Genomic DNA, 12,494 nt, shown 5'->3' on the forward strand with positions numbered 1-12,494 from the left:
AAACCAAAAGAAAATATATTTTACCCAAAGTAAGAAAACAATGTCCGTAACATTGTCCTTGATGTTTCAACAGCTTTTGGCGAGTAAACATCACAGGTTGCGTCATTGAAAATTTGGCCGAGTGGAAGTTTGAGTCTGGTCACCGACAAAACTAAACAAGAAGATCTGTTAGATCTTATAACCGCGCTTTTAAAATTTAACTGCTTTCTTAGCACTACAGTTGCAATGCAGTGCACATTACAAAGCAGTCCTTCTTCTTTCCAAAAAAAAAAAACGCCTGATCGCAGGTTATATGGGATCATCAGTGACCCGAAGAAAAAAAAAACGAAAAAAAAAATCGGTTTTGAACCTATTTCCAGCAAATTTGGCACACCAGAAGCTGAGAAAATTACCCTATTTTCGGTCATCATTTTTCAGCTCTTTTCGTCAATCCTTCCCTCGGGAGGGTTTTGTGAAGTTAGCGAATTTTCCATGGACCTGGAGGTAACCACTAACTCGATGACTTAACAGTTACCTTTGGATCGGAATATATGCCATGGACATTGAGGTCGCCACTAACTCGATGACTTAACGGCTACGTTTGGGTTTGGAATAGCTTAATAGACCCGTTGAACGGGAACCAAATTGAAATAACAGACACAATATGGTCACCAGCCGGGGATTAAGGGGGGGCTTGGGAATGGTGTGGGATTATCAGCCGAATAACGGATAGCGGTGACATTTAGTTAAAATTTAGACAAATGCACAGGATTAGATGAGAACAACATGCTTTAGTGCTTAAAAAATCGTGTCCTTCGTTTCCTCTATTGTCATCTGCTGTTATTTTTTCTCGTAACCTTTAACTGAGAGAAACATTTTTTTGTGTCCAGACACTTTCATTTTATGTGAATTTAAACATACTGGAAATTATTCGGACCCAAAGGTAGCCGCTGAGTCACCAGGTTAGTGGCTACCTCAAGGTCCATCGTAGCCGTGAAGTCACCTGGTTAGTGGCTACCTCAAGTTCATGGAATATATTCCGACCCTAAGGTAGTCGTTAAGTCACCTGGTTAGTGGCTACCTCAAGTTCATAGAATATATACGGACCCAAAGGTAACCGCTAAGGCACCTAGTTAGTGGCTACCTCAAGGTCGGTAATAATGTGTTGCATACTGACAAACTATTTGGCTTCATGACATGGTCGTCTGTATAGACCGAAGTCATAACGAATTACGTCGTTATCTAAAGGCCGCCCTACGACTAGTCCCTGCAACAAGTCGCCATTTTTGCCACAAAATCTAGTCTCGGGAGCTAAAATTTGGTCCCTGCGAGTAGTCCCACGAATAGGCCATTTTACAGTTGTGCTTAGTTACCTGGCGTATCCTATGACTGCAAGCGAGGCTGGAGTTGACCTTGCTTTGATACAGACCTCTCGGCTGACCGTATTTTGCGAAACGAAAGGATTAAATCTGTACTGTATTTTGCGAAACGAGCTCTTCGAAGACTCCAACGATATGTATCTTATTTCTTCCCAATCTTTAACATGTTTCGTACATACGTCTCGATGCAGTGATGATTTTTGAACAAAGAGTTTGAGCCAAAAGGTCAGAATTGCCCCGTTTTGCAAATTACAGATTTGTATTTCGCGAAACGAGCGTGAGTGCGTGACTGACATTTCCCGTCTGCACTTGGTAATACACTATTTTTAAAAATACACGTTATACTACTGCGCCTGCTAGCTACACTCTTTTGGCCAGCGGTAGAAATGCAAGATGGCGGTGTATGGAATTATATGGACGGTTATGTAAATGTCGTGTCTTATCATGTAGCTAACAATAGAAAAGCTCTCTCGAATTCAATATTTTGTGACAAAGGTCCAGATGTTAAGGTGGGAAAAGTTTGAGGATTAAATCGCAACTGCTCTGATCGATCGCATCTTTTGTTTCGGATCGTTGAATCTGTTACATCGCAAGTGTTCCGTAATTGTGTTTGCGATCAATCGCATCTTTTGTTCGGGTTCTAGCATCGTTAAATTTATGTTTGCCACAAATTTCAGGGTGGTCCATTTAGGGTAGTCCATGGGTACTCCATTAAAGTAGTCCATGGACCAGGTCCATCGGAGTAGTCCATGGACTAGGGGTCAGCGAAATGTCATGACACAGTCGGGTGACATGACAGATCTGGTCTGGTTTGAATTCATGTCTTCTGTGGGACTAAAAACTACGTTATCATGATACTCCCGTGAAAAAGGTTCCTAATTCGAAGTCTTCGCTGTCGTGCCGTTTATTTGACGCTAATATTGTATGTAATGATGGATATTACAGACTGGTACCTGAAAATGCTCGACAACTGAAAATCTTCGAAAGAATCTCGACACTTTTCACTGTCGAGGACGACAATCTGTCCGTCGGGCCGCGTATTCTTTGTAAGACGTGCTACCGACGCATCGAAAAATTCGAAGCGACCGTCAAAGAATTCGCAAATTTAAACTGAGAAGATTACAACAAGAATCTTGTCTGTTGGAAAAGAGAAGCTACAAACGGTGACAATACGCATTCAAAATGCTGTTCCAGTTCGTCTGGTACACCGGGCGTCTGGAGCATTGTGTAGCTCAACACAGAGTCCAGGAATTAATTGAAATAACAACGATTTCCCGAATCCCGTTGGCAAAATCGCCAAAACATCCTTGCTGCGAAAAAATTCGCAATTCCATCCCTTTGCTCGGCGCTTTAAAAGATGTCAACTCCGTCGAACGTTTTGAGGAACTTTTGTTATGGCTTTGGCCAGATCTTGATCTTTCACAAACCTTACGGCGCGCGAACAAGCATCAACCTCAAAATCTGCCAGCCACGATCATCGCGTCACCCTGGTTTCTTTTGCAGGTCAAAGGTCACAGGTCACCAAAAATATGGTAAAACGTCATAAAACAGATGCATAGAAGTGCGTCCCAAGTGTTTGGCCGTTGGTAATTTATGCAAACCATACAATCAAGATCTGAACAGAAATGTTGGGTTACTCTGCCAGTTTGCTACTTAAGTAATGGCATACCGAGGACTAACCATGGAAAATGCCAGTTTTCAACCACGAAGGTAATCTTGAAATTTATAACAGAGTGACCGTGTCGCTCTTGTGTTCCTTTTTATAAAGACACAGTAGTTTGAAGTAGTAGTTTGGCAAATCAAAATTCTAACGTGGCTTCGAGGCGTTCTGGTTAAAAAAAAAACATTGCGAATTTATGAACATTGCAGTGTCTTTTAATATCCATATCTACGAGACTTAAAACAAAGCAAAAACCAAATATGGAATTTTAACCAGAAAGCCTTGAAGTCATGTTAGAATTTGGATATATCGAACATAGGTTATTGTTGTTTGACCTTGTTTCTGTTTAGTACATACTCGTTGTAAAGATTTCGAGAAAAGATAGAAATAAAACAGTTCAATTTGATGTCATAATGAATTATGAAAGCGAAGAATGATCATCGCAGTAAATTTTCCAATTTAAGCAATTGAAAAGAAGAAGCCTTGAAAAAAAAAAATCAGGGCTTTAACGGGATTCGAACCCGTGACCTCCGCGATACCGGTGGGATGCTCTAACAACTGAGCTATGAAGCCACACATTGGGAGCGAGGTCAATTTATTGACCTCGCTCCCAGTGTGACTCAATAAATTGACCTCGCTCCCAATGTGTGGCTTCATAGCTCAGTTGGTAGAGCATCGCACCGGTATCGCAGAGGTCACGGGTTCGAATCCCGTTGAAGCCCTGATTTTTTTCAGGCTTCTTCTTTCCAATTGCTTAAATTGGAAAATTTACTGCGATGATCATTCTTCACTTTCATCTACAACCACAGTTCAAATATGAATTACTTCATATATACTTCACATAATGAATTATCTAATTACGAGAAAATATATGTAACACTACATGTCTGAAAGTTACATTTCAACCCATTTCGTAGAAATACCACCCCTAGAAATTTTTTCATTAAAATTATATATACATTTTTAGTTGAGGTTTGTTGCATGGAAACATCGATAAACCTCTTGGGAATCTCGGCTAATTCTTACATCGCGAGTGTTACTGAGTGCCTTTTGATTGTGACCTGTGACCTGTGACCTGTAATCTGTGACCTGTGACCTGCAAAAGAAACCTGCGGGCTGTCACCCAGCGACATTTCACAGGCTCTCGTTCTCTATTCTTAGAAACCAATCACCGTGTCTGTTCGATTAGAAAACCCTTGGGAGGTCGTTAGGAGGCGATTAGCTTTCTAGTCCAGATTCTTGACTAGACAGATTTAAACTGGCTTACCATTGGCTCGGCGCTGTCAAAGAAATCGCGCTTTGCTACAGAGGTTTTTCGCGACACCGGAAACCGCGCAAGAGAAACCTCTGGCACCTCTCTAAACACTCAGGCACGTTTGATTTCTCTTGTTCATTATCGGACCAAATCATGTGACTTTTCTTGCACGACTGGACAGCATCAAGTCGCGCGAATTTTAAAACTTGGGAAGAACTGCAGTCTTCTGAGTCTATTTGTCGGGTACTTTCGCCTCCTTTCTATAGCCCTCGTTAGCTTTGCTTCACGGTATTGTTCGGAATTATTTCATCTCCTTTCTGTAGCCCTTGACTCGCTATAATTCACGGCATTGTTCAGTACTGTTTCGCCTCCTTCCCCAGCGCTGGCCTGCTCTCTTCGCAATCTTCTTCGTTACTTCTTTGCGGACGGTACGGCGGGAAGCGGAAGAGCCTGTTGCAGTGGAGACTGAGCTTGGTTGGGTGTCATCGGGTCCCCTAAAAAAGCGAGATCATCTTGAAACCAGTTCGCAAGAGGTGTCAGTGAGTTTTGTAGGACAAGACAGTGTAGACTTAGATAAGGCCAGCTTAGACCTTGAGATTAGTAGATTGTGGGATTTAGAAAGCCTGGGAATTAAGAGTCAAGACAACGAAGTGCACGAGTCGTTTGAGAATGAAATAGAGTTTGTTGGGGGGAGTTATTCGGTAAAGTTGCCGTGGATACATAACAGCCTGTCACGCATGAAGGGTCAGCGTAAAAGACTGAAAAGAGAGCCACACATTTTGACCGAATACGGCTCGATCATCAGGATCAACTCGTAGCAGGAGTAATCGAGAAAGTGGCAGAATTAGACGAAACAAGCGCCAAGGTCCATTATTTACCTCACCATGCAGTAATCCGCAGGGACGCAGAGACGACAAAATTAAGAATTGTTCATGACGCTTCGTCGAAGGCGACAAAAACTGGGATTTCCTTAAACGACTGTCCTCGCTAAACCCTCAATTATTCGACATCCTTGTAAGGTTCAGGGAAAATAAGATTGCGTTAGTGGGTGACACTGAAAAGGCGTTTGTTAATATAGCAGTAGACGAGAAGGAGAGGGATAGTTTACGGTTTCTGTGGGTAGACGGCGGGTCTAAAATGGTGGTAGCTGGTCACTGGTAGCTGGTCACTGGTCGCTGGTCGCTGGTCACTGGTCACTGGTCACTGAATTTGGGTTAGGTTAGGTAGGGGGACCAAAACGCATTACTGCCAATCAATTCACAACAACTTTAATTCCAACAAAAAAGAACATAGATCAATAAAAATTCTCTTTCATAACAATAGACCCCAACCAACCGTTAACAGAAACTAATACATGTATCTAAAACGACTTACAAAACATTTTCACATTAACCAGACTATGACCGACGACATTTGACATTTGGACGTTACTCATCCTACAAGCAGATATCCTCCAAATGAGAACACAGCTGGTGAAAACGAACCTAAGACAACTAAAACCGATTGTGTGGTTATCGTTAACGAAATTATTCCGTGTAATAGATTGAGAAATTGCTTAACGTCAAAACTATAATTCTCTACTGGTTATAAAAACTGATTAATTTGAAACGTGATCTATTGATTTGAAATAACTTTAACAGTAACAGTAACAAACAAGTAAAACTAATCACAACGACGTTTTAACTGAACTGCCCGAACGGAAAACAGTCTACCCTCTAGTAATAATACCATAACGCCTAAAAGAATGGCGACCCCTATACTAGACACGATCACATGCATTATTCCTACACAGGATTTGCAAGATATTGTTCCTAGCATTTGTATGAAAAACCTCATGCGTGTCATGTAAGCAGTAATTTCTGGTGATAACAATGGTGTGACAGGCCTACACAACTCCTATCCACGTGTAACAGCCGCTTTGAAAGTTTTGCTCGAACTAGTATATCTTTAAGGATCTGCCCCTTTTGTATGGTACGACAGGGGGTTTCTTTGAATATTTCGCTTAGCAATAATCTTGTGCTTTTAGGAGGACATTTCACCAGATTAGAGCCGTTAGAGGTCGTAGGTCTGTTTGGTTTCCGCTGTTATCTGCGTATATCTCTGTTTTTTTGTCACGTGCTAGTTCTTTCTGGCTCATTTGTGCTGCAAGATATGTTTTAAGCTCTCTAAATATTAGCTCTAGAGGGACAAAGTTTGAATGATTTCGTGAACATGTTGGTTACTTGCATTTTGTATTATTACGCCGGGCCCGGCTGTTTGATTAACTGTTGCTAGTTATGCTGCCTCTCATCACGGGAGTCATATTTATCTTTGTCTGGCTTCGCCAGAGATAGCTGTAGCTTTCATTGTGGAAAGCTGTAAGTCTGTCTTAGAGAGACGTTCTTATGTTTCTTGCATCAATGTCATCTAGCTTTTTGTTCTTACGGTTTGTTCGTTCTGGCACTGCAAATGTAGGTGTTCACGTGCAAGTCTGTAGACTGTTTTGCGTGTTGTTTATGATATTGTGTAGTTTTGTTCAGGCACTGAACGTGCGCGACCACAACTTGAGCATTGGCGTGTACAGGTTTTGTCGCGTAGTCTTTGGGTTGAACGCCTCTCCATTTCTGCTTAATGGGACTGTAAGACACCATTTAGCTACCTTTGCCAAGGGGTACCCTGAATTTGTGAAAAGAACGTTGGAAAGTTTTTACCCAGGCAGTGAGGCCCGGGTTTAAATTTCGGCTCCGTTTTTTTTCCTTTTCCTCGTTCAGTTACAAATCGCCGTCTGGTATGGACGCCCGTTCTGGTCAAAATTGTAGTAATAAAATTGCCCCACAAGTCAGTTTTTTCAGTCACTGTTTTACTTTTTATGAGGTTGCTGTGTATTTTCATCGGCGGTACAAATTTTTTTTTTGAGGTGGTTGCTTATTTTTTTAGCAGCCTGAATTATTTTAATTTAGTCTGGTTAAATTTTTTGTGGGTTCTACGAATGAATTTTTTCACTCGTACTGCAAATTATTTTTGACTGGTACTGTGAATTATTTCTTACTTGTGGTACTGAGAATTATTTTTTCATTGGCGCTGACAATTATTTTTCAAGGTATCGTGAATTGATTATTTGGCCTACAATACATTGCGGGCTTGCGATTTGAGGTGGACTGGCTCGAGTACTTTCCCGCTCGATTTCTTCGCGCCATCTTTGTGGTTTCATCTTTTAATTGTATCGAAAATATTTGGAGATGGATAAATCTGTTCAACGGCAGATACGTGAGATAGCCAATAATGCTATAACAGAAATCAGTCGAATTTCTCAGCTAGCGAACTCCACTCATACTGCGGCAGCAAGTAATCAGCGAAGTTCTTCCACTTCGAGTCCATTATCATTTGGTTCTGCTTCTAGTGCCCTTCCGTCAGGATCAGAATCGGGATCTTCTAGAAGTTCAGGAAGTTTGGTAAGTGAACTGCACCGAAGATTCCCGAGTATGCAAGAAACAACTCATCGTAGTTCTGCTCCTACTTCGAGCGGTAGAGGCCGCTCTAATTCGACACAAAGGGTTGGCCGTCCATCGAATGAGTTTGCCACCAAAGACATTATTATTGTGGGTTTACAGTGTGAAAAAACACCAAGAACTCGCCAAGAAAAGGTCAGTCTCCAACGTAGAAATCGTGTTATAAGTGGATTTACAATTGACAAAGGGTGGAATGAAAAAACCCTTTACAATAAAGTGAAAGCACAGTTTCCAGAGGAATGCAAGTACATTGAGTTCGCATTCGTGAAGAATATCTCTGGAGTGCTAGTGAAACCGACATTGGCTTCAGGGTGAGGATCAATGGAAACATTTTGCTGAAGAGCATTGCCTCTGCAGGTGCTGTGTGTGTGCGTTTACTGGTCGAAGATGACCCTGATGAGGTGGACAGTGGTATTCAAAGGAGTATGGATGATTTCATGTCAGAAGTAAATCAAGAGAGCATCATCGTACAAGATGAGGTGCAATCTATGAACTGTGAAGGGCCAAATACAAATAGACATAAGGAAGAGGAACATGCAGTGGAACAGGGACATGCAGTCGAATCTGCAGATGATCAAGAGCGAGATAGTGGAGAACAACATGCTCCCATAACTGTAGATGATCAAGAGGGAGGCAATGGAGAACAACATGTAGTGCAACCTGCGGCTAATAAGGAACAGCCTGTAGATAATGGAGAGCCTCTCAGTGAGGCTGACTATTTGAGAATCATTGATAACATTACTGTCAATATTATTGATGAATGTAAGGGATTTCAAAATCCAGTTGCCATCCTGAAGGAAGCCCAAGAACACATTTTAGATGGAAGGCATTTGGACATAGTTGACCCTTCAACAGAACTAAAAGGAAAGACCAACTTTATAATAATAGATAGGGACCATGTTTTTCAAGATGCATTAGCTGAAGTAGCATTAATTGACAACTTAAGGCTTGAGGTAAATTTTATGGGAGAGGGTGCTCAGAACTTGGGGGGGCCTAGAAAAGAGTTTTTCAAGTTAGTTCTCAAAGAAATCAAAGAAAAATTGTTTGACAGTGGACTCATCGAGGACTTTGCAGAACGTTACTATACATCTGGTATAATAATAGGATTAAGTGTTCTACAGAATGGGAAAATTCCCAGCTTTCTGTCTGAGGAACAACTTCAAGAACTTATTGATGATTCATCTGAGCATTCCCCCTGCATTGTCAACCTACGAAATGGTTGACGAAAAGTTGGAGTCCTGCAACTGATGGCAAAGTTTCCTTTGTTTTTATACCTTTTCAGGCCCTCTTCTAGCAAACTCAATGTGAGGAATCTTGTCCATTTGTTGGAACCAAAGTTTGCAGAGGAGGGTTCCAATACTAAGAGGTATGAAAAAGAAGTATATGCTGCATTTTACAAATACGTGAAAGAAGTTGCTTCTGGGAGAAGGGTTACTGGATCCACCACCCTAACCCTTAATCACATTTTGCAATTTGTTTGTGGTGCAGATGAGGAGCCAGCATTGGGGTTTTCCATTTCCCCACAATTCAGATTTGTATCCAGCAGTGGGAGCTTCCTCCCTACTTCAAACACTTGCACTAATACATTGCATCTCCCATCTCCCAGCAGCACAGTCAGTCTTCCTTCAGATGACATCCTCTTTAATCTGTATGACTATGCTTTTGGTAGCACATACTTTGGAATTATTTAACAGATTCCAATAATGTTATTGTAGAGTTGAGCATTATTTTTTCTGTTACCAAAGGGCTCTTTTCAGAAATGAGGATTACAAGTTTGAATTGAAACTTATGCTTTGTCAAGAGTTAATTTATAGAAAGGTGACAGTTTGTTTTGAAGGTTTTTACCTTACAACAGCTTGAACCTTGAAGTCAAGTTGGATTGAAAGAAATCTGTCCCTTGAACATGATGTTGTTAATCACAAATGTTTCAGTGGCCATGTTAAACAATGATATTATTATTCATGACAACACCAGGTCATGTTGAGTTTGAACAGTTTTCAGTTAACTGACAGAAAATTGTTTTCAATTTAGGATATTCCTGCTCATTCTTGGGTTTCCATTTTAACAACTTAGCTTTTGCAACTGGTTTGGTTTAGTAATGGTGCTTTGCATTAGTTTTGTATGTATTCAAGTGAGATCTCTAAATAGTGTTTTCTCCAGCCTTATTGATACATGTACCTCAATACTTCAGTGACAGCTATGGGAAGAGGTAGCAAAAGTTCACTTTCATACCCGGTATTTGTTACTTAACTTTGTCATTACTTTCCTTTAATAAAATGTTTATGTTATCAACGCAAGTATCATTTTTCTCTTTTTTCAGGGAAATTCTTTGTATGGGAGAAATACCCACTCTTAGTACAGGAAATAGGCTATAGAACTCAGGCTGATGAACTGTAAAATGTATTCCCGAATGGTTTCAATTCTCGTATTCTGATGGTGTTCACTACTTTAGTTCATTGGTGTGGGTTTTTTTGTGGCAAACAAACAAACAAACAAAGGAATCAGAAAGAAGTTAAAAGAGGCAACTGTGTAACAACTTATCCAGGTCATTACCACTCTTAATGTTAATGAAAAATGAAAGTGGGAGCTATTGAGTGCACTTTGAATGAAGAACTACAGACCTGTCATTAGAAAACATGGAATGGTGACTGTAAAATGGGTACAAAAGCCAAGTTGTTTTGCAGGGAGGTAGAGGGTGTGGGTGTTAACAAGATGATTTTTTAATCTTTCAAAGTAGGTTTTCTATTGTGACTCTTATACATCTGACTTCTCCCTCTGTTCATCATGGGATACAATTTTGCAAAGTGTCCCAAGGACACAAATGACTGTTTTGTAATAACCTGACTCAGTGCACTTAGGGTAATGCACTTTACCTCCTCTAAGGTCTTATCAAAATCTAGGTTGAGTTCAAATCTTTCCTCCAAAAAGCAGCAACAAACGGAGTTTTTTACTATTTGACACAGAAATCCTAGTTTTCAAAATTGCAAGCACATATAAAAGCTAACATCAACTGGGTTTTCCATCAGTGACTTCTATTCTTAAGTTTCTTCCTCATTGAAAAGGAATAATGTCATGAACTCGACACTGTTAAGGGAATTGTTCTGACCTTGATTATGGTCATTTTGAAAGGGATCTGGCAGTTGCATCCTTTGCTCTTCTGTGAGCACAAAGGTTGATGGATCAATGTGTACCTGGTAGTCTTCATCGCTCACTGTAACTGATTCATCAGGGTCAACACCACACTGTTCCATTTCATCTACAGTAAGTGCAGTGTGTTGAGAATTTATGTTTTGCAGCATGCCACTCGTCCACAGCTGAAGAGGGGACATATGCTCTGTTGACACTGACCTTTGATTCATTTGATCAACAAGTTCTTCAAGAGATTTATTGATTCTTGGTAAGTATGTGTAATGAAGACAAAACAGATGCAGTTCATTTAAAGGGTCAAGAATACCAGTTTTTTCCATTTCGTCAAATAACTTTGCATAAAAACACAGGACACCAGCATAAACATCCCTGTGAGCTCTTTCTACCCAGAAATTGTGAACAGATGATCCTGTGATAATACTTCCCCTGTCTAAGCCTCTTCTTTCCAACATGAACTGGGCAACAAGAACATTCTCCATCCCATAATCACATCTTGCTCTTGATGGCAACCCATAGGTTTTTGTGCTCTCCTCAAAAAGTCTTAATACAGTCTCATCTTTGTTATTGTCACAGCACCTGCAATGGGTAATCAAACGTGAAAATCCATCTATACAAACATGGACTATAAGTTTCCATTGGATAAGCTTGTGGGCTGAGTCAAAGTGCCACAGCGAGTTGGGTGTTGGAACATTATACTTTCGATGATAAATTACCAACTGCCACCTTAAAGCAGTGCCTACAGGGTCTAACTGTCGTAAACAGTTGCTCACCATCCAGCGTTGAACTCGCAACCCTCTACTCCTCAAGGCTCCAATAAACCGTCTCTTACCAATATTTGGTGTGAGAAATCCACCATTGCTGACATTTGTATCAGTTGCAGTTATTTCTTTGTAGATTTGATCTAACTCATCATCAGATATGTCTGCATATTGTTCAAAATTATCACTTATACCTGACACCCTTCGTCTTCTTTGAAGCGTTGATACACTTATGTGAAGCAACTGGGCTATTTTTTCCCATGAAAAATGTATAGAACACAAATATTCTATTTGTTCTTTCGTTATATTCAAGGCCGGTCTTCCAGGTCCATCAGACCCTCCATCCTTGGACTTGGTTGAGGATAAAATGAAACAGAATTCTCTGCACTTGATGCAGAAATTTCACAAGACACGAAAAGTCTTTGAAGAGATTGCACATTGCTCTTCAAACGACACACATGTTCAGGAAGGGGATCGTTCATTTGGGAAGACATGTCATGCTCAGTAAGGGTTAGAGTTGTGTACGAGTCTTGCAGCCGCTGCGTAGTCTCTTCTATTAAATCCTCGGTCCAGAAAACCTCATCACTTGCGCACACACTAACGACTCCTTTCAGATTTTGTAAGAAAAGGTGAAAACCTCTTTCGTTTCTTTCTCTGACAATGTTTCGCCTTGGTATTCTTTTGGATAGCACTCGCACAATTTTCAAAATGGCCGCCTAGAAAGTCAAAACACTCGAGCCAGTCCCCCTCAATTGCAAGCCCGCAATGTATTGTAGGCCAAATAATAAATTCACGATACCTTGAAAAATAATTGTCAGCGCCAATGAA

The 12,494-nt window shown here is 40.7% G+C and overlaps 1 pseudogene; it reads left to right on the forward strand.

The window, feature by feature from the left end:
- The first annotated feature begins 7,455 nt into the window (after positions 1–7,455).
- LOC145497868 (uncharacterized) lies at positions 7,456–10,053 on the forward strand (annotated as a pseudogene).
- Positions 10,054–12,494: the final 2,441 nt, after the last annotated feature.

Source organism: Orbicella franksi, chromosome 9, assembly GCF_964199315.1.
Source record: "Orbicella franksi chromosome 9, jaOrbFran1.1, whole genome shotgun sequence".
Lineage (NCBI taxonomy): Eukaryota > Metazoa > Cnidaria > Anthozoa > Scleractinia > Merulinidae > Orbicella > Orbicella franksi.